The 23621-nt window shown below is 41.1% G+C and overlaps 1 protein-coding gene and 1 long non-coding RNA gene across 3 annotated transcripts in view; both read left to right on the forward strand.

The window, feature by feature from the left end:
* LOC147001755 (uncharacterized) overlaps nucleotides 1–23621 on the forward strand; it is a 347644-nt gene that overhangs the window by 129358 nt on the left and 194665 nt on the right. The gene's annotated exons all lie outside the window — the stretch shown is intronic.
* LOC147001759 (uncharacterized) overlaps nucleotides 5611–23621 on the forward strand; it is a 51734-nt gene continuing 33723 nt past the window's right edge. The window contains exon 1 of the long non-coding RNA XR_015044625.1: nucleotides 5611–5932. This is a non-coding gene — a long non-coding RNA (uncharacterized LOC147001759). The remainder of the gene's footprint in view (nucleotides 5933–23621) is intronic.

The raw sequence follows: 23621 nt of genomic DNA on the forward strand, positions 1-23621 counted from the left end.
CTTGTTATTCCTAGCAGGAATAATAGAGAGGTAACTGGAGATGATCCCATCACAGGATTTTTGTGGACAGCCCTGGGGCTAATTATATAAGATATTAATTCTGTTCTCCTGTGAGTGGTTGTGAACAAGGAATGAGTCAGCACTCAGGTGATTTCCTGTAAACCTTATTCCCATTTTAATTTGTAAAATAGAGGAGAGCTGATGATTGGGCAGGTAAAAGGGAAGGTAGAGGGGGAGAAGAAGGAGAAAATGGAAGAGGGAGAGGACACAGAGGAGGAGGAAGAAAGAGAAAATTGGAGCAGAAGCACATGGTCTGGAGAAACTGCAAGTTCTAAGGGGTATCTTAAGTTCTGAAAGATGTTAGTGTAGTGGTAGGTCTGCCCAATCTAGGTGCACTGCATGTAATCATATTGTATTGATCCTTGCCAGGATATATTTGGGTTGGAGAGATTTACTGCAACACTGGCTTTATTCTAGTCTACATTCCTTTGATTATGACACAAAAAAGATAAAACTTTCAAAAAATCTCAGTAGGTCTTCCAAGTATGAGGAGATGAAAGGACTATAGCTGTACAGAGTAGAAGAAAGTCACCATGACAGTGAGGAACAGATGGCATGCAAGGAGAAATGGTAGGAGCAGCCTAGGTGGTTACCCAGAACCAGAGCCTTTCATTAAGTACTGAATGCCTTATGCATTTCTAACTTCTGGTTCTGCTTACACATCATCGTTCTCTGAAGAATGGAAAGTCAGGTACAGGGCAAGATATTCTTCAGTGGTTGTTTGATAAAGAATTTTTATAAAAATGTGTGTGTGTGTGTGTGTGTGTGTGCCTGATATATGTAGCACACATGAACATTTTAACATGGAGGGAAACACACATTTGTGGCATATCTAGGTCAGATAAGAACATCAAGGGTCCTGTTCTATTACTTTCTGTCCTATTACTTGCAGAGAATATTTACAGTCTGGGTTATCTTTCCAGGTCTTCCTTTCTTTAAATATATTTTTCTCTCCTCCATGTATCACCCCACTGTGTATCCTCTTAGGATCTAATTTGGACAAAAGACATAAGCTATGCTTATGGTATGGATAGTGCATAGGTTGTGCGGGAAGCAGAGCAAGGATGTATGATGTGTGGTGTGATTTCAGAGTTGATGAGATGGTTGTTGCAGAGATTTGTTTAGAAGTAAGGAGATGGATACTGATAGATAAGAGATTTCAAACAACAATATACTCTAGAAATATACTCTAGTACATAACACTGTAGAAGGGAATGTTCACTCCCCAGAAATATACTATATATTTTATGGAGAACTTAAGTAAATAGTTCAAAGTCTCTAAATGGAAAAATGTGAAAGGGTGGACAAATGAAAAGGCTCATTAGAGGTGGTAGTTTCATTTCTCTTGCTGTGATGAAATATCCAAGCCAAAAATGTCTCAGGGAAGAAGCAGTTCTTCTAGCTTACAGTTTTATGTGACTGTTCATCATTGCAGGAATAACAGCTGGTGGTGACATTACTGGTCTCATCACACTGACAGTCCAAAGCAGAGAGAAATGAACACATATATGCTCACTAGCTCACTTGAGTGCTCTCTTGTGTTCAGCTCAATTCTCCACCTTTATGCAGTTCAGGACCCCCTCCCTGTCTAGGGTATTGTGCCTCTGACAGTAGGCTGTGGTTTTTTACATCAATTAATTTGACTAAGAGAACTAACCCCAAGGATATGCCCATAGGCCACCCATAGATAATCCCTTGATGAGACTCTCCTCCGAGATGACCCCTGGTTAGATGTAATTGACAATTAAAGTTAACCCTCACAGACAGCAAGTTTATGGTTAGAAAAAGTACTTGTTTAAGAAAAACATTTATATGCTATTCACTATGTATTTAAGGCTATAAAGGTCATTTTTGTATCAGGTAGTCAGGCGCTTTCTCTTTTTCAGTTTAATGAGGCTGAGTCCTGTAATGTTGTCCATGCTGGCCATGAACTCTTTCCCCAGCATCCCAAGTACCAGGTTGAGAGGCCTATACATCTCTGCTCAGGTAAGCTGGTCCTTAAAAATAGAGAAGGTTCTAATTAAGAACTTTTATATTTAACTATTTTTGAAAAGTATCTTAACACCAGTTCCTGTGTTCTCCACAATCCACAATTTTTTGTGCAAAAGAGTATTTAGCAACTTTAAAGCTATCTCGTAAGTTCAGTATCTTAAGGTTCATATGGTAATGGACATTATACCTGTCAGAATAAAATTAAAGAGTCAGAAGCTGTTTCTACCAAAAAACAAACCAAGAAGAAAACATTAGGTCAGTCAGAAATGGGAGTTCAAAGCTCCCAAGGAAAAGAAATGTTAAATGATTTGATAATTTTACATTGCGTTCTTGTAATGAAGCTTCAAAAAAACATAAATTTGCATGCCAGTTTAAAAACCTTAATATTGCCAACCAGCCTGCTAGACAAAGCCAAAAGTGATTTTGCTTAAAAAATAGTTTTCTGAATCCAGTATAGAAATATAAAGAAGACATGTTCCCTCAGTGGAAAGTCAAAAGTTGATCTTAGAGAAACAGGAAGACTGGGGTTGGCTAGTGTAGTGTAGTGTAGTGTAGTGAAGTGTAGTTTAATGTAATGCTTAATGTTTAGTGTGCCCAAGACCCTGGGCTCTCTCTCTAGTAATGCCCACTTAGAAAAGCTGAAATCAGAACAGCAGGTGACAGATCTTGGGACAGATGTTGAGAGGGTCATGGTAGGCAGTGAGTTGCAAACTCAGCTACCAATGGATTAGCTCTTCTGTAGAAGTACTGTGGTGGGCAGCAATTGGCCAAATATCTCCAAGTAACTGCTAAAGAGAAATTGGTATGTTCACAACACACATCACACACACAAACATCCATACACACACACACACACAAACTAATGTGATAGATGTCTGACCTGATGGATGTGCCAATTACCATCTTCTTCAGCATTGTGGTCTTACCACTGACTTCTAGAAAGTATCCAAGAGCAATCACAATAGCCTTTAATGTTTCCTGAGTGGGTACTAGACTTCCATGATGAACAACCCAAAACAAAATAACCAAAAGCTGCCCCTGGGTTTTTCATTTGATAGTTTATGGGATTTAGCGGAGGCACTGTCAGAGCATAATAGAGTAATTTTATTTAAACATTGTTTATATTTATTTGTATATTATAAAGGTTCTACAATGGTTGGTTTCCATGTAGCCTTTCAAAAGTCTTCAGTCAGTTATCTCACCTCCATACTACCTCCTTGTCTTAGTGCAGTTTTGCTTTTTCCCTGCAGTAAAGGTGTGGAAAAACCACTGGGCAGACCAAATGCAGAGATGTTAGACTATATTTACCATAATCCCTCTGTCTGGTATTGACCTGGATGAAAATGCAGATACACTACTTAGACAGTAGGAAAATGTAGCCTTGGATGTGGGAGGTTGAAACTGGGCTTATATTTTCAAAATTTTAGTACATTTTTGTCTTGGCAAAAGCATGGCATCCTATGGGCAGACATGGTGTGGGAGTTCTGTATCTGGAACTCCAGGAAACAAGAATACCTGTCCTGAGCTGGTGAACCTTTAAAGCTGTTTTTAATAACAGGAATTACAGAGGGCTACAGACACAACATAGTGTTTGTGCTTCTGAATATCATGAGCCCATGAGCCTAAGGGGCTCTCTGAGGCAGCCCTGTTCTTACGTTTCACCATACTTATGGCCCTTTGGCTTGGGACAGTCTCAACCCCAAGCAACTCAGTCTTTCAAATCATAACACCTTGAACAAACTCCAAGGAAGGGAGACTGAGTGAAGCATAGGCAAAGTTGGAAAGAAAATGGTAGCAGGCAAACAGGAAAACAAACTAGGATGCCAAGAATATGCAAGAATCCCCCTGGTTTTCCAGTGTGCAGTTACTATTCACCAAGTACAGAGAAGGAACACAAAGGCTTAGCCAGCCTTTTTGACTCTCAGCCAAATGGGTTTAACACAGCAGACTCATCACTAATTCCAGGTTCCACCTTCCTTTCTTTTCTTACAAATGATTTCAATGCAGATAAGCACTTTTCCCTCTACAAACCCTTCAAAATCTGACTTTACACCATGTTTGTCTCCATTTGTTCTAGTGATCTAGGTGGAGAGGCATGATGAAGAGCTGTTTCCCCAATGCAAAATGAACTGACAGAGTACTTTTCTCTTTTAAGTTGTCCTCTATTATATAGTTTAAGATGTTTGCTCACCAAGTGATTATGTGAATATATACAAACACATACATACATATGTGTACAGAGACACATGAATACATGCCTTCACATATACATGCACATACACATAAAAGAAAAGAATACATGAATGAACAGTACTATGTACTAGCACCTACAACAGGTACCTACCATTACACAAATATGACACATAAACATGTTCACAATGACCTGGGCAAAAACACACACACATACACACACACACTCACACACACACACACAAACACACCAATGAAAACACTGCTATATTACATATATTACAGCACATTTCCTGACAATTGACCTAGTATTGGGACCTGAGCTGTGTAGTAGATTTTTAAATTAACCCAGCCTGTGCTGTCTGGGCCTGTCCTGATTTCCTTGTCAGGAACTTTTTCCATGCAGATATTTGCTGCTTCTCCAAGTATGGTATAAAACAGACAAGCGGATCCTCTGCACACACAAGTGGGGCCACACAAGATTCAAGCTTCTAAAAAAGGCTTTCAAAACATCCTCCAGCAAGCTCCAAGTTGAAATATATTCTGCTCTCTAAACCTAACTTGGCTAGTTCTCATAAGACTCTTGTAACACCAATAAAAACAGTTAGCCATAGATATTATCCAGCAGCTGCAATTCAACACATTACAGTTCATGTGATATAATGTCAGGGCCAGGAACCAGGAGTGGGTGAGTTGGTAAGAAGGGGAGGGGAAAGGGAATTGGGGGAGGTTTTCTTTTAATGAGGGGATACCAGGAAACGGGATAATATTTAAAATGTAAATTTAAAAAATCCCAATTTAAACACACAGGCGTGCAATAGCACGTGTGCGCGCGCATGCACGCGCGCGTGTGCACAAATACACACACACACACACACACACACTCATCATTCCTAATGTGGGCCAAAATGAATGATATTAGTGACTTAACATGCCTTGTTTTTTTTTTTGTTTTTTTTTTTCTGAAATGAGGCACTCTGCAAAATAATGGGGTGGAAGACATGAGAAGAGAAGTCATTTCCATGATACACTCAGCAAAAACAATGTCAGCAGAGGGATGCACTGTATTATTCCAAGAATCCACTTGGTGAAGCCAGTAAGACACTCCATTAATTTTCAGGGGGTTATCTTAGTGCAAGGAAGGCAAAGGAGTCTAATTCTTATTTTTAAATGCTTACATATTTAACTTTTTATTACTAAAGACTTTAATTAGAAAACAATAAAACTGGAGACTGTCCTTCTGTCCTAGGAGTAGATGGGGCCAGAGGTGCTCTGAGTTAGCTGCCATAGAGAAGATCGGAGGACTTGGTTCCTAGATAATTCCGGAAGTGACATCCCGAGGTACCTTTCCATACCATAGAGCTGGAAGGGGTTGTTTTCAGGGGTCCAGGAACTCCTATACCTAGAAAGGAAAGCTAGCCGTGACCAACTGGGAGGGGGACCAGGGCATGTGGCTGGATTAGAACTGGCCACAAAGGTTATATCTGGCCTGGTCTCCTGACCTCCTGACTCCAGTGTCTGAGTATCTGCTGCGACCCCTGCCAGCATCCACGATGCATGCAAGAGAAAGAGTGCTGTGTGAAGGCTTCGCAGCAGAAGAGAGGCCCAGAAGTGGAGCTTCAGGAAGAAGCTTGATCCCCAGGGCCACTGGAGTCTGAGGACCAGTAGATGGAGAGCCATGAGAATCCAGGTAAGTTGGATTCTGTGGTCCCTCAACCAACACCAATGCTTTCCCACCAGGCCACAGAACCATCTTTCGTGACTCCGGGGTGCCTGGATTCCTGCCCCTTGTCCTCCAAGAGCCCTACACTCCCATCATAGAATGATAGGCTGGTGTTTTAGGTTCCTAAGTGTTCTTTCAATAGGAACATTGAGATCCTTGGAGCCCTGTTTTGTCTCATGTCTTCAGCTGGCTGTTTTTGAGCTCCCCTTTTGTGCTCCATATCATGCTTGGGTTCCAAGGGTACCATGCTTCGTGGTACCCCTTTTTTTTTTTCACATGGGAGGCCCTCCAAACCCTGGGTCTGGAAGTTGTAGTGAATGAGGGAAGGACTGGGAAGGGGACTCTGAGGTCACATGATAAGATTTGGAAAAGGTGGGCTGGACTATGTTTTTATTCACTTTTAAATGTTGGCAACATGGTTTCTCTCTCTCTCTCTCTCTCTCTCTCTCTCTCTCTCTCTCTCTCTCTCTCTCTCTCCCTCTCCTCCTCCCCCTCCCCCTCCCCCTCCTCCTCCCCCGCCCCTTTCCCTCTCCCTCTCCCCATTCCCCTTCTTCCTTCCCTCCCTCCCTCCCTCCCTCCCTCCCTCCCTCCCTCCCTCCCTCCCTCCCTCCCTTTCTTTACCAAAAATCATAAGTGAGTCGAAAACTATGAGGAGATAGCAATGGATGGTAGAGAAACAGTTGAATGGAGACTATGAAAGACTTATGTTTAATGTGAGACACAGGACTCTGCTATCCATCACTGGGGAATAAAAAATTTTAGGGGGCACACTCTTAGACTAGGTTGAGAGCATTAGTGAAATTTCATTTTTGAAGACTCACATCTTTCACACTGACACTCAGCCTGAGAGAAGCCTATTTCACATCCCTGTTGATCCAGTCAGCTCCAGAATATAAGCTCTAGGAAAGAACTCAGCAACACTGACAGAAAACAGGACTGACAAGTACCTGCTCAGGCTCTTTCAGTGTGAGTCAAGATCTAGGCAGGGTGAAGAGACCATCTTGCAATGCAGGGAAAGGGGAGAGAAAACATAAAATCCCCCCCCCCCAAAGGCAATGATAACCATTCATTTGGCAATTCCACTGGGATCTAATACTTGTAAATTTTGTCCTGCCTGTCTCACATGACCCCTAAGAAGCAAATGACCAATTTTTAAGGTGCTTCTCTGCCATTCAGTATTCCTCAGGTGAGAATTCTTTGTTTGGTTCTGAGCCCCATTTTTTAATGGGGTTATTTGATTTTCTGGAGTCCACCATCTTGAGTTCTTTATATATATTGGATATTAGTCCCCTATCTGATTTAGGAGAGGTAAAGATCCTTTCCCAATCTGTTGGTGGCCTTTTTGTCTTATTGGCGGTGTCTTTTGCCTTGCAGAAGCTTAAAGTTTCATGAGGTTCCATTTGTCAATTCACGATCTTACAGCAAAAGCCATTGCTGTTCTATTCAGGAATTTTTCCCCTGTGCCCATATCTTCAAGGCATTTCCCCACTTTCTTCTCTATAAGTTTCAGTGTTTCTGGTTTTATGTGGAGTTCCTTGATCCACTTAGATCTGACCTTAGTACAAGGAGATAGAAATGGATCAATTCACATTCTTCTACATGATAACAACCAGTTCTGCCAGGATAATTTGTTGAAAATGCTGTCTTTCTTCCACTGGATGGTTTTAGCTCCCTTGTCAAAGATCAAGTGACCAGAGGTGTGTGGGTTCATTTCTGGGTCTTCAATTTTATTCCATTGGACTACTTGTCTGTCACTATACCAGTACCATGCAGTTTTTATCACAATTGCTCTGTAGTAAAGCTTTATGTCAGGGATGGTGATTCCACCAGAGGTTCTTTTATCCTTGAGAAGAGTTTTTGCTATCCTAGGTTTTTTGTTATTCCAGATGAATTTGCAGATTGCTCTTTCTAATTGGTTAAAGAATTGGGTTGGAATTTTGATGGGGATTGCATTGAATCTGTAGATTGCTTTTGGCAAGATAGCCATTTTTACAGTGTTGATCCTGCAAATCCATGAGCATGGGAGATCTTTCCATTTTCTGAGATCTTCTGGTTTAGAGGCAAACAGTATATAAACTGAGCCCCTACTTTGGTTCAAAGACAAGGATGGGCAGACATATCCTGTGCCTAGTACATGGATCATGATCCTGTTAGTCACTCACCAGTAGAATTGATTTTCTTTAGTCAACTCCTTGTACTTGTACAAGGCTTCACTAATGTCCTGAGGCATTCTCTTCAGGTCAGTCATCACCTGATCATGTTGCATGTTGAGCATGAATGTCCTAATTTTGATTCTGTGGGAGGGAATGGCCCAAGGAGCAAATAATCCCATGAACTATGGATACAAGGATCATGTTAATTCAAGCTGAATCATGGACTACCCCAACACATATATACCACGACATTGCTCCATGTTACCAGTTCCACTTGGAGCTTATTAAACTTATTACTCTTTGCCTGGGGTCAGTAGAGGCAGGGAAGTAAAGGCAGGGATTTGACCTACTTTATCTCCCCGAAGGGGCATGAAAGAATAGACTAGCACTCCAAGAACTTTCCAGGAACCTGTGCTGTAGTCCTGGGTCCACCTACATATCTGTTTGTAGACAAGGAATTGTCAATCCTTGCTTCTATTGCTACATAAACTCCCAAAGGACATAATCAGTATCTACAGGATGCTACATTTCCAGTGTGCACCTAAGGTGAGCACAGAGCTCATATGCTGTGCTGCTCAAAGTGAGGCTCCCTCTGTCTTCACTATTTTTGGCTGGAAACTGTGTCAAGCAAAATCTCAGGCCCCAGCATACCACACAGACACTCCAGCTCTTAAGTGGAACACATACACACACACACACACACACACACAGACACCCCCCCCCCATAATCAAACACAATCCGAATGCCAAATGAACACACATTATCTGATAGTATAGTGAATAGAATGTGATAAAAGCAGTGATGAACTATGGCCAATCCAGTTATACTGAGAGATAGTATGTGGGACCAGGCCCCTCCAGCTGTTGACATTACCAGTTGAACACAAATTATTTCCAGGTCAACTGCAAACATGATTGGCCATAAACACAGTGTACTTTGCATCTCCCCAAAACTTATACCTGTATAGGATTCTTACATTGCAGGATTAGGGCTCACACACTACAACCCTAAAGCCCAGACTGTAATTCATACCACAGGCTCTGATTTACCTTTGGAGAAATCAAATTGCCTGAGTCCCATTTCACTCCTATCTGAACTTGAAGTTCTGTGTCGAAAATCCATTCAGCAAAATGAATTTGGATGTGTGGACAGCCTGGTGTTTTAGCTTCCTGTGATATGAGGGAAACTGAGGTTAACAGAGAGGGCCCAAGACAGTCAGCAAAGAACTGGGCATAATGACTACCTGTTGTTCAAATCCTTGTTAGTGTAATTGGCTAGGATTCCCTGGAGTTCGTCTCTCTCATTTTTGATCCCTTTGAGCTTCTCCATCCTCTTGATTCTCTGATCCTGCTTATTGGTGGTGGAGGGTTGGGGTGATGCCTTTTCAACAGACCATGTAGGTTGATAAACACTATCAAACTCATAGAGATAATAGGGCAGGGAATGGTGACAGCATGCTTTTCCTTTTCTTTGGGTCTCTTGTGAGATTATTCATTTGTTGTGTTTTCTTGGGCATGTTTACACTTATTCTGTTTGAATTTTGCTTCTAGTATCCTCTGTAGTGCTGGAGTAGTGGAAACATATTGTTTGAATTTGTTTTTGTTGCATTATATCTTAGTTTCTCCAACTATGGTCATAAAGAGTTTTCTGGGTATAGTAGCCAGGGCTGGCATTTGTATTCTCTTAGAGTTTGCAAGACATTTGTCCAAGATCTTCTAGATATTATCATTTCTGGTGACAAGTCTGATGTAATTCTCATAGGTCTTCCTTTGTATGTTATTTGACTTTTTTTTCCCCTTAGAGCTTGTAATATTTTCTTTTTTTATTCTGTACATTTATACTTTTGTTTAATATGTGACAGGATGATTTTCTGTATTGGTCAAATCGATTTGGTGTGTTGTAGGTTTCTTGCAAACTTAAGGCCATCTCTGTCTTTAGGTTAAGGACTTTTAAAAATGATATTGTTGAAGATGTTTTCTGGGTCTTTGAATTGTTAAGTCTCACCCACTTCTTTTTCTATTATTCTTAGTTTTGTTCTTTTTATTGTGTCCTGTATTTGCTAGATGTTTTGAGTTAGGAGTTTTTTACTCTTTGCATTTTCTTTGAGTGACTTTGTAATATCATTTATGGTATTTCCTTTGCCTGTAATTCTCTTTTCTAAGTTCTTTTGGTGAGGCTTGTATCTGTAGATCCTGGTCTCTTTTGTAGGTTGTCCTTCTCCAGGGTTGCCCCATTTGTGATTTTTATAACTTTATTTTTACTTTTTCTTTATTGATTTTCTTATGTATTTCCATTCCAAATGTTATCCTCCTTCTCAGTTCCCCCTCCAAAAACCCCATCCCCTCCACTTCTAGCGTTGCCTTTATGTATGAGGGTGCTCCTATACCCCCTCCTCCCCACACTCCTGCCTCAGTGCCCTAGCATTGCCCAACCCTGGATCATCATGCCTGTACAGGACCAAGGCCATTCCCTCCCATTGATGCCAGATAAGGTATTCTTCTGCTACGTATCCAGCTGGAACTCTGGATATCCCCTCATGTAGTATGTGCTTAGTGGTTTAGTGCATGTGAGTTTTGCGAGGCTCTGTTTGGTTGAATTTGTTGTTCTCCTTATGGAGTTGCAATTCCCTTCTGTTCCTTCAGTCCTTGTCCTAAATTCACAATCTGGGTCCCCTTGCTCGGTCTCATGTTTGGCTGCATGCATAGCATTTCAAGAGAGACCAAATACCAAAGTTGCAGTTATGAAGTAGCATTTCAATAATTACATGGTATGGGGGCGGGAGTATCACCAAAACATGAAGAAGTACATAAAAGATTTGCTGCAGCATTAGGAAGGTTGAGGACCATTGCTACATACTGATATACTGAATCGTCTCCTGATTACCCATAATCCTAACTTGATACAAATGTTATCTATCAATGTTACATTGTGTTTAGGGAAAAGCAACAAAAATGTTCCTGCACCTGTGGGGGGGAAAAAAAAAGGAGAGAGAGAAGAGAGAGAGAGAAACTTGCCAGGCTCCTGACAGCATCAGATTTCTTGACATCAGCAATAGTGACTGGGTTTGGTGTCTCCAGATGGAATGGATCCCAAGTTGGGGCAGTCTCTAGATGGCCTTTCCTTCAAGCTCTGCTCCTCTCTTTATCCCTGCATTTACTTTTGAGAGAAGGAATTCTGGATTAATACTTTTGAGATGGTTGGGTGGCTACATCCTACGAAGGTTTCCATGCTTATCCAATAAATATGGTCTGTATAGTTCCTACTTCTTCTTTGTTTGGTATTCGGCTAATGTCCTTCATGTTGGGTTCTGGGAATCTCTTGGGTCCCTGGCATCTGAGACTTTATAGTGGTTACACACAGTTCCCCCTCCCCAGTGGCTACAGACCTCCTTTCAAATGACTTTCACTCTGTATTTCTTCCCGGTCTCCTCCCATGTCTGAACCAGAACCCCCTTTACCTCCTACTCTTCTCTCCCTCCCAGATCCTTCTCTCCTCCTACTTCCAAACATTCTTTTCTTCCCCCTTCTGAGTAGAACTGTAGCATTCACACTTTGGTGTGATCTTCCTTCTTCTTCGGTTTTCCATAGTCTGTTAGTTGCATCGTGAGGATTCCATGCATTTTTTGAACAATTTCCACTTATCAATAACTACATACCATCTATATCCTTTTGTGACTAGGATACCACACTCAGGATGATATTTCAACTTCCAAACATTGGCCTTTGACTTTCATGAAGTAATGTTTTTAAAGCTGAGTAGTACTTCTGTACAATGTACCATATTTTCTGTATCCATTCCTCTGTTGAGGGACATCTGGGTTGTTTTCGCATCTGGTCTTATAAGGTTGCTATGAAAGTAGTGGTGCCTGTGTCCTTTTAATATATTGGAGAATCTTTTGGGTGTATGTACCATGGTGGTATAACTGTATTTGTGTTAGAACTATTTCCAACTTTCTCAGGAATTGCCAGATTGATCTCCAAAGTGGTTTTTCCAACTTGCTGTCCCAGCAGGAATGGAGGAATGTTCTTCTTTTTTCACATTCTTGCCAGAATCCCCTGTCAGCTGACTTTTGTTCTTTGCCCATCTGAGTGCTGTGAAGTGGAATTTTAGGGTCATTTTGATTTGCATTTCCCTGATGACTAAAGATATTGAACATTTCTTTAAGTACATCTCAACCATTCAAGATTCATCAGTTGAGAATTTTCTGTTTAGCTCTGTACCCCATTCTTTAATAGGGTTATTAAGATCTCTGGAGTGTAACTTCTTGAGTTCTTGGTATTTTTTGGATATTAGCCCTCTATCAGACGTAGGGTTGGTACAGATGTTTTCCCAATATGTGTGTGCAATTTTGTCCTTTAGACAGCATCCTTTGCCTTACAAAGCTTTTCAATTTTATGGGGTACCATTTGACAATGTTTTTTATCTTACAGCATGAGCCATTGGTGTCCTGTACAGCAACATTTCCCCTTTGCCAATATGTTTGAGGTTCTCTACTGCTCTCTCTTGTATTAGATCCAGTGTATCTTGTTTTATGTGGAGGTCCTTGAGTGACTTGGACTTGAGCTTTGTACAAGGAGATAAGAATAGATCAATTTGCATTCTTCTATATGCATACTGCCAGTTGAACAAGCACCAATTATTGAAAATGCTGTCTTTTATCCACTGGATGGTTTTGGCTCCTTTGACAAAGATCAAGTACCATATGAGTGTAGGTCCATTTCTAGGTCTTCAATTCCATTCCATCGGTCTACTTGTCTGTCTATACCAGTACCATGCCATTTTTATCACTATTGCCCTGTGGTATATTTTGACATTAGGGATGGTGATTTCCCCAGCCATTCTTTTATTGTTAAGAATAGTTTTTGCTATACTGTGGTTTCTGTTATTCCAGATAAATTTGAGAATTACTTTTTCTATCTCTGTGAGAAATGAGTTAGAATTGTGATGGGAATTGCATTGAATCCGTAGATTATTTTGGCGAGATGGACCTTTTTTACTATATTAATCCTGCTCATTAATGACCATGGGAGATCTTTCCATATTCTATGGTCTTCTTTGATTTCTTTGTTCAGAGACTTAATGTTCTTGTCATTCAGATCTTTCCCTTGATTTGTTAGAGTCATACCAAGATATTGTTTGTGACTATTGTGAAGTATGTTGTTTTTTAAAATTTCTTCTTCAACCTAATTACCCTTTGAGTAGAGGAAAGTTCCTGGATTTTTTGAGTTAATTTTATATCCATTGACTTTGCTGAAGTGGTTTATCATCTGTAGGAGTTCTCTCCTAGATTTTTGGGGGCTCACTTATGTGTAATATCCCATACTCCTCAAATTGTATTGTCTTGAATTCCTCCCTCCCAATTTGTATCACTTTGATCTGCTTTTTTTGCCTGATTGCTCTGGGTAAAATGTCAAGAACTATGTTGAATACATAGAGGAAGAGGGGGAAGTCTTTCCTTGTCTCTGATTTTAAGGGGACGGCTTCAAATTTTTATCCATATATTTTGATGTTGGCAACTGGATTGCTCTATGTTGCTCTTATTATATTCAGATATAGACCGTGATTTCTGATCCCTCCAGTGCATTGAACTTGAAGTTGTATTGTATTTTGTCAAACAATTTTTCAGCATCTGATGAGATTATCCAATATATTTTAAGTTATTTTATATAGTGGATTACATTGATGGATTTCCATATATTGAATCATTCCTGCATCCGTGGGATGATACAGCATCTAAAGAGATGATCAAGTAATACTTTCTTAAATTTATTACATAGTATATTACTTTGATGAATTCCAAAACATTGAATCATTCTTACATCCTATGCATGATGACTATTGGATCATGGTGAATGATCATTTGCATGTGTTATTAGATTCAGTTTCCAAGAAGTTATTGAGTATTTTTGCATCAATATTTGTTATGGTTTTTATATGCTCAGCCCACTGAGTGGCAATATAAGAAGGTGTGGCCAAGTTGGAGTATAGGGTGTGGTCAAGACCCTCACCCTAGCTGCCTGGACATTAATGTTCTATTAGCAGCCTTCACATGAACAAGTAGGAATTTCAGCTTCTCCTGTACCATGCCTTTCTGGATGCGTCCATGTGGCCACCTTGTTAGTACTTGACTGATCCTCTTAACCTGTAAGGCATCCCCATTGAATTGTAGGAGAAGCTGCAGTGCAGCCAGACTTGGAGGAGTCCCAAAACCCTCCTGGTACAACTAGTCATGGAGTTTGTTCAGCAGCCATCCGTCTGCAGGAGTCAGGGTGTTATTCAGAGTCACACCTCTTATCTAAAGCTTTGGAGAACCACCTGTCTGAGGGCCAGAAGCTCTTGTGGGTATCGGCTGATGCAGAGTTAGAAACAGCTCTATAAGTACTCAGCCTGATACACAGAGTCCTAAGGGGAGAAACAGCAAATACAGAGGTCTGAAGGAAAGGACAAAGTACCCAAAAAATGAGTATCCAAGGCTGTATGCTCAGATTAGAAAAGAGAACAGAAAAAATGGAGAGGGAACCCAGTAAGTGGCAATGGGGAGAATGAAGGCCAGGTGTTCCTGGTGGTCATGAACTGCAGAGAGTTCACAGCAAATTTTAATGTGGATTATGAAAGTAGAAAATGTTCCCTTTGTTTTATTACATTCACCTTGTTTGGGCAGATAATCCATGCAGGAAGGCTGAGTAAGTGCTAAGAAAGAAAATTGATCTCAGAGAAACAGGAGGACTGGGGTTCTCTAGTGTAGTATACTGTAGTGTGGTGAGGGGCGGTGTGTTGTGGTGAAGTGTAGTGTACACTCGTGTAGTGTTTGCTGCTTGCTATACATGAGGACCTGGGCTCCCTCTCCAGTTTAGCCCACTTAGAGAAGCTGAAGTTAGAATATCAGTTGGCAGATTTTAGGAGGGTGATGGTGGACTGGGAGTTGCAATCTCAGCTACCAAGGGATTACCTCTTCTATAGAAATAGAGTAGATGAGATAGTTCTTGTAGAGACCTGAGTAGAAGGAAGGAGATGGGGATTGTTAGATAACAAATGTCAAATTACAATAAGAACAAAGAAATTAATTCTAGTACTTAACATTGTAGAAGGGAAAGTTCTGTTCCCAGAAACATGTTGCATTTGATGGAGAAATAAAGTAAAAAGAGTTCCAAGCCTCCAAATGAGAAGATCTGACAGGGTGGGCAAATGAAAAGATGCTTCAGAAAAAGCATCTTAGGAGAGAAACAGTTTGTTTAGCTTACAGTTTCATGTGACTGCCCAGCATTGCAGGAAGTCGTGACAGCTGGTGCTTGAGAGTACTGGTCACATTACACTGACCTTCCAATGCAGAGACAAATGAACACAGATATGCTCACTAGCTCGCTTGAGTGCTTACTTGTGTTCAGCTCAATTCTCCACCTTTATGCATTCGGGGCCTCCTCCCTGTCTAGGGAATATTGCCTCTGAGAGTGGGCTGTGGTTTTTGATATCAATTAATTTGACTAGGAGAACTAACCCCAAAGATATGTCCACAGGCCACCCAGGGAAATATCCCGTGTTGAGACTCTCCTCCCAGATTCACTCCAGGTTGTTTCCAACTGACAATTAAAGCTAACCCTCCCAAACTTGGTTACAGCAAGTCCTTGTTTAAGAAAAACATTTCTATACTACAGGTAAGCTGTTCCTTCGAAATAAACCAGAAACTAGGTAAGAGGTTTTATATTCTGACTATTTTGGTGAAAGTATTTTAAAACCCAACCCCCAGATTCTCCATAATCCATAATTTGTTTGCAAAAGAGTATTTAGCCACGTTAAAGCTATCTGATGAGATGAATATTTTCAGGGTTGTATGGCAATGGTCATTATACCTAGGAGAAGAAAATTAAAGAGTGTGGAACAGCTTCTACCACAATACCAACCAACAAGAAAACATTAGGTCAAAATGAAAATGGGAGTTGAAAGCTCCCAATGAAAAGAAATGATAAATGATTTGATAGTTGTACATTGTGTTCTTATATTGAATCTTCACAGAGGATAAAGTTGCATGTCAATTGAAAATCTTTAACATTGCCAACAAACTTGCTAGACAAACACCAAAGTGATCTTGGTTAAAACATATTTTCCTGTATTCAGTGCAGATATATAAAGAAGACATGTTCCCACAGTGGAGAGCCAAAGTTGATCTCAGAGAAAAAGGAAGACTGGGGTTATCTAGTATAGTATACTGTAGTGTGGTGTGGTGCGGTGTGCTGTGGTGAAGTGTAGTGTATTGTCCTGTAGTGTTTGCTGCTTGTTGTGCCTGAGGCCCTGGGCTCCCTCTCCAGTTTAGCCCACATAGAGAAGCTGAAATTAGAATATCAGTTGCCAGATTTTAGCCAGATTTTAGGTGTGGGAAACCAACTGGGCAGACCAAATGCAGACATGGTAGATTGTATGTATCCTAAGCCCACTGTCTGGTATTGACCTGGATTGAAATGCAATTACACTACTTAAGGTGTGGAAGAATGTAGCCTTGAGCATAGGAGATAGAAGCTGGGGTTCCCTGACACCTTGGAGTCCATTTGACATTGAAAACCACAGGCAAGAGTAGAGAATGGAGGTTCTGAATTCCATGGGCCTATGTTAAGGAGTCTGGGGACATGGACCCAGGATCCTGGACATCCAGACAGTGCTGAGTTGCAGGGAGTTTATAGCAGCTTAGAGCCTGCTGGCCTGCAAGGAGACCAGGCCAAGGGGTTCTCAGAATCTTGGATATGCAGGTACTGCTAGAAGTCACAGAGGAGCTGAGCATGTAGGAGACCAGCAGGCTGAGAACTAGCCCTGAAAACAGGGAATGGGGAATTCTGTATTAGCTCAGAAGTGACTAGTCCAGGAGAATTAAGGGGCCTTCTGTTGGAGACTTAGATGGCATGGCTCTGTAGGCAAAGGCTTTTTCTTCGTATAACCCACAGTTGATTTGATGAGAGAGACAGTCCTTGGTTCTAAACTGTTTATTGATTGTTTTTCATGGAAATGAAAGCATAACAGGTCTTGAGGTTAGACTAGAAGTTAAGTACCTTCTGAGGAAGGAATGTCCGGGAAGGGAAGCTTATTGACTGAACCCTACCATCTTCTAGGTACCTCATTAGTAGGGGGAACCCTATTCTCTTCTAAATGACCACAGGCCATGTTCCTATATAGAGGTTTTGGTCCCATGAAAGAGGCCTGGTAGGAAGCAGGTGACCCTTTTGCCATCTACTGTGGGTCTGGGACTTCCAACACACTCAACTTTACCAAATTACGGACATGGTGGTCTACTGTCCCAGGTCTTTGGGTTTTATTGATGTGAGGAGACACCAGGACCAAGGCCACTTTTCATTGGCACTGGCTTATAGGTTCAGAGGCTCAGTCCATTGATTTCAAGGCAGGAACCATGGCAGCATCTAGACAGACATTAGTTTGGAGAAGAATCTAAGAGCTCTACATCTTATTCTGAAGGCACCAAGAAGACTGTCTAACTGGTGTTTAGTAGGAGGATCTAAAAGCTCACCCTCCACACTGACACACTGTTTCTAACAAGGCCACAACTCCTAAAGGTACCACTCCCATGATCAAGCATATTCAAGCCACCACACTCCTCTGCAATCTCCCAAGATATTTACCTCACTCTGTCCTACTGTTTTCCTTTTTTCTCCTTCACAAATTATGTGTTCTATTATTTTCTTGAAATATCCTCCTATAACCCAACACTAGTGCATTAGCTTCTATGGATACTGCAGCTTAAATACACATCTCTAGACATTCAAAGTTACTATCAACATAAGACACATCATGTGGTATTTGTCTTTTTGGGTCTGGGTTATATCACTCAGAAAGATTATTCATGTCTCCATCCATTAACCTGTAAATGTCATTTATATTGTCACAGTTCATTACCATTGTGTATATGAACCATATATTCATTATCCTTTCATCAGTTATATTTACGTCTGGGTTGTTTTGATGTCCTGCCTATTGTGAATAAATCAACAAGGAACATGAGCACACCCAGGTCTCTGTCTTAGGATAATGCCTTTGGCTATATGCCCTGGAATAGTGTCTAAGTCTGTGTTCTCTTGCTAGAAAGAGACACCAGGACCATGATAGGTCCCTTTAAGGAGAGCATTTAAATGGGGGTCTGCTTACCATTTCAGAATTTTAGTACATTTTAGTCTTGACAGAATCATGCACAGGCAGACATGGTGTTGGAGAAGTAGCTGAGAGTTCTGGATCTGGATCTGCAGGAAGCAGGGATACTGGCCCTGAGCTGGGCTTTTGAAACTTTAAAGCCCACCCCCACAGAAGGCCACAGCTCCAAATTCGATCAAATAGTGCTATACCCTGTTGACCAAGTATTCAAATCTATGAGCCTATAAGGGTTCTTCTCATTCACACCACCACAAATAGTACAGCTGGTTCATATAGAAGATCTATCTCTAGTAATGTTTTGCAGAACATTTCTCCTGTTTTTCGTAATGACTGTACAGGTGAATATATGTTCTCTTACCCCACACTCATGCCAACAGTTGTGGTCCTTAGTCTACTGGTAATAGCCATTCTGACTGCAGTAAGATACAAGGTTAAAACTATTTTAATTTGCATTTTCCTATGAGGAAGGATATTAAATATTTAAATACATATCTATGATCCATTTCTTTCTCTTCCTTGAAGATTCTGTTCGGTTCGACAGAACATAAGAAGGGAGTGTGTTTGAGACTGGGATTCTCTAGTTAACCCTGCTGTCCCAGAATCTAGTACATAGACCAGGCTGTCCAGAGGCTCATGCAGTTCTTCTTGCCTCTGCCTTCTGACTGCTGGGATTACAGGTGTGCACTACCATGTACAGCCATAGAACATTTTGAAATGTTTAAATTTATAATGTTTTAATATTTAACAGGCAGGTTTCCTGGTGTTTGGTTTTAAACACCATCCGATTGTCTAGAAATGAACTCTCTGTCATATGTACACTTGGTGAAGATCCTCTCCCTTCTTGTAGCTGATCTTTGCATTGATTAAGAGTTTCTTTTGCTTTCTTATTCACTGTTTTATTGCTAGGACACATCTTGACCAGGATAACGTATAAAGAAAATATTCAATTGGGGTTGGCCAACAATATAAAAGGGTGATCCAGGATTGTCAAGGTGGGGAACGAGGCAGTAGGCAGGCAGGCATGCATACAGGCATCATAAAAATAGAGGAGTAGATGAACTTGCATCTGATACATATAGAGGAGGCAGAGGAAAGAGATAGATAGATACAGATTGACAGACAAACAGAAAGACTGAGGCAGAGACAGAGACATTGTAGACTGAGATATAGAGAAAAAGAGAGAGAAACATAGTGAGATCAACAGAGACAGAGAGATAGTGACAAAGACAGGGACAAAGACAGAGGCAGGGATTGGCATGAGCTTTTGAAACCTCAATGCTTACCTCCATTGTCACAACTCCTCCAGCAAGTCCATATCTACTACTCCTTTGTAAAACAGTTCTATGAAGTAGGTATCAAACCTTCAATTATGAAATGACCTTTGAAGGTCATTTTAATCCCAATCACTTCATTTATAATTCAGAAGATTTTAATTACTCAGTGTGAATATTTTTGTTTCCTGAGATGTATTAGAGAAATACTGTTGTGTTTCTAATTTGTTTGTCCGACGTGTTCATCCACAGGAGAGTACATTATGACTGTAGCTAAATTTTTGACTATAGAGATAGAGCATGGATACTTTTTCCATCCTGACATTGGGATCCACATAGTTTGACACATTATCCACATCAAAAGCTCAATTTTCTGTGGAGCTCTGGCTGGCTGGGCACTACTTATGAAGCCTAAACAACATAATACTTGAAGAGTCCCATTCCTGCCTGAAACTTCTAGTGTTACAGGACTATGTATGAATTACGCATAAATGCAGAATGTCCTTATAATAGAAATAATTAGAGATGATGTTTTATCCATAACAATACACTAATTTTATTCAATAACATCTTAATGTGGGGAGTCAGTTTATAAAAGATATAAACTTAGCAAAAAATACAAATTAGTTATAGTAACAAAAAGATAATGAATATATAATGAAACTTCAAATGAAAACACAGGAAAAACAAAGACCCAAAGAAATCAAAACTCTAACCAAAAACCAAACAAAATAATTAAGCTAAGCATCATTCTCTTGCTGCAGATGTTCAGCACAGACCCACAGCCTGTTGCTGGTCTTGGTGAAATAGTGCAAAGCAGTCACTGATGGTAATAATCTGTTGAAGATGAATATAGGCGTGCCTCATTGGGGTGGGTGTTCTGCTGATGGATTAGTCCTTCAAGGCTAACATGAGAGATGTTACAGACGATACCTCAAAGTTTTTCAAATTCACTTGACTGATCACTATGAAATAATTCTTGATGACCCAACAGGACCGGCCAAAATTGGCATTCTCAGAGTCCTGCTGTATGCCCAGCAGATCTTGATGTATCTCAGTACTTCTCTGAAGCCTTCCAAACAGGCAGTCTTGCTGGACCAGAGGCTAGACAAAATAAAGGCCTCATTACCCATAGCAAACCAAAATAGAAGAAAATGCAGCCCAAGATTGCCATGGTTACAAGGATTAGATGCAATGGTGGTTAATTTGCTTTGTACACCCAGTGCTCCTGGTGAACAGTTGTGTCGGAGCAAGATCTTGACCTGGTCTCTGATCTGTTTGAGCTTCTGCAGAATATTTCAGACCTATGGGAGGAAGAGAAAAAAGCCTGGTGAGATCTTGCCATGTCAGCGATCCAGGAAACATCAGCTTTACTCATCAGGATAATCCAGTATGACCTTTCATCTGAGATCTTTCCTGTATCTCCATAGATGGAGAAGGGTCAGAGAGCACCTGGGCCTGGATGTTTTTTTCAAATGTAAAGTATTGCTTGACATTGAATTGTGAACTACACACTGTGCTGGAGTTAAAGTAAAACACCACATTTCTCCAATAGTCTAAATATTTTTTATATTGAAAAATAAGTGTGTATCAGTGTCTGAATCTAACATTGAACAGAGGCCTTCTAAGGAGCCTAGCAAACTTTGAAGTGAAGGCTCTTATTATTTCTGGAGTGCTGAATCCTTCCTTGGCTCTCCTTGTGAACCCCTATATCTGGGAATCCCCAGAGAAACCATCTCACAGGAAATTCATGCACACTGAAAGGATACTGTAATCAGCAAGAGTGTACTTCATGGAATTCTTCCCAAGGGTAAGCATTGAACTCTAAAGGGGATACTCATGAAGGAAAAAAAAAAAAAAACCAATAGCCCTGCTATGTGTATTGCTTCTTAGATACTGCCATCCTGTACGAGTACTTCATCTCAGAGACATGTAAAGGACGCTGCATCTTTTCAGCCAAGCCATGAGACACATGCACATACATATACATACACAATAAAATTGGAGCCTGCCCTTCTGTCCTAGGAGAGGACAGGCTCAAACCCCTCTGGATGAGTTGCCATAGAGCAGAACAGAGGGCCTGGTTCCTAGATAATTCAGGAAGTGGCATCCTGAGGCACCTCTCCATACCATAGAGCCTAAATATGTTGCATTCAGGGGTCCAGGATCTCCTCTGCCTAGAGTGGCAAGCTAGAGGTGGCCGACTGGTATTGGGATGAGAGGGCATGGCTGAAATCCAATTTTTTCAAAAGAGGGTAACTCCACAGAAAGTCTTGGAAATGATCACAGAAGTGTAAAACTGGATGAGACATAGGAGAGAGCCTGGATAAGGTGCAGGATGGTTACATAGGCTTGACTGTCTTTATGATTACACATTAGGGCATTCTGCCTATGATGCTTCATTCATCCTACCTGCTGCTGCGTAGTATAGTGGTCTTTGATCTTCTGGCTGCCTTCTTTACATAGTATTTTTATTTCTATGTTGTATTCTGCCAATGCAGTCTGATCCCTTAGCAGCTGTCTGTTCTCACTCCTCAACATCCTGACTTTGTGCTGGATGAGCTTAGATTCAATCAGGAGGTGGCAGTTCCTAAAGCTGAGCCACAAACAAAACATGGTGATTCCAGGCAGCATCCATCCATCTTCCTCCCATTCCTCCAAGCACCATTCCTTCATCATGGGCCCTGATCCCCAGACAGCCCCAGACAAGTATCCAGATTGGCCATAGAGGGAGATCAAATCCAGAGGACTGCCACTTTCCAGAAGACCCAAGGTTCTTTTGAAAACCCTGACACCAACAGGGACTCATGTATCTCTCAGAAAAGAACATGGGGTCTATATGTGCTTATGAGTCTGTGGAATTAAAAAACCACCTATAGGTATAGGGAAAAATTCTCTAGGAGTGAAGAGACCCTAGCATCACACTATCTTTCTATGTTTCTCCTGGAAACCCCATCTATGAATCTACTTTCAGAGCCCACGAGGCCCAAGATTGATTGATATCTCCATCATGGTGGAAACGTTTCGATCTTGAGGATACTTAGTTGGAAAGGACAGTGGCTTGAGGGGCTCCCAGACTCTTCACCCTTGGTCAAAATGAGTGTAAGATGTTAAAATCTTAGTGCCTTGTTTGAAGGAGGCAGGCTTCCTGTTTAGAGACTAAGAGTATAGGACCTAAGCCCCCACGTTAGTTCAAAGACAAGGATTGTCAGACATATCCTGGGCCTAGTTCTGAGGTCATGACCCTGTTAGTCACTCACCAGTAGAACTGATTTTCTTTAGTCAACTCCTTGCACTTGGATAAGGCCTCACTGATGTCCCTGGGCATTCTCTTCAGGTCATTCATCACCTGGTCATGTTGCATCTCAAGCATATATGTCTCAAAATTGATCCTGTGGGAGGGCATGGCCCAAGCAACAAATTGTCCCGTGAACTAAGGATACAAGGATCATTTAAATTCAAGCTGAATCATGCACTTCCCCACCACATATATGCCACTGGACCTAGCTCCTTGTTACCTGTTCAACTTGGTGCTTATTAAACTTATTACTCTTCACCTTGGGCCAGTAAGCCCAGGGAAGAAAAGGCAGGGTGCTGATCTGCTTCAGCTCCCTGAAGGGGTTTGAAAGAATAGACTGACTCTCCCAGAACTTTCCAGGAATCTGTGTCAAAGGCCTGGGTCCACGCTAAATCTGTATGATTCTCCTCCTGGTTTCGACATGGAATAGTCAATCCTTGGCTCTATTGCTACATAAATTCCCAAAGGACATAATCATATCTACAGGGAAAAGTCTTTATAACAAACCAGGAGATTCCAATGTGCATCCATGGTGAGCACAGAGGTCAAGTCCTCTGCTACTCAGAATGAACCTCCCTGGCTTCCTCACTGTTATTGCCTGGAAATGGAGTCAGGCAAAACCTAAGGATATATCACATGACACAGACTCTCTAGATCTTAAGCTGCACACACAGGAACACACACACACACAGGAACACACACATCCACAAACACACACACAAGCTCACATGCACCCAATATCTCTCTGAGTCTGTGTCTCTGTCTCTCTCTCTCTCTCTCTCTCTTT

Source organism: Mus caroli, unplaced genomic scaffold, assembly GCF_978045245.1.
Source record: "Mus caroli unplaced genomic scaffold, Mus_caroli_1 scaffold_12, whole genome shotgun sequence".
Lineage (NCBI taxonomy): Eukaryota > Metazoa > Chordata > Mammalia > Rodentia > Muridae > Mus > Mus caroli.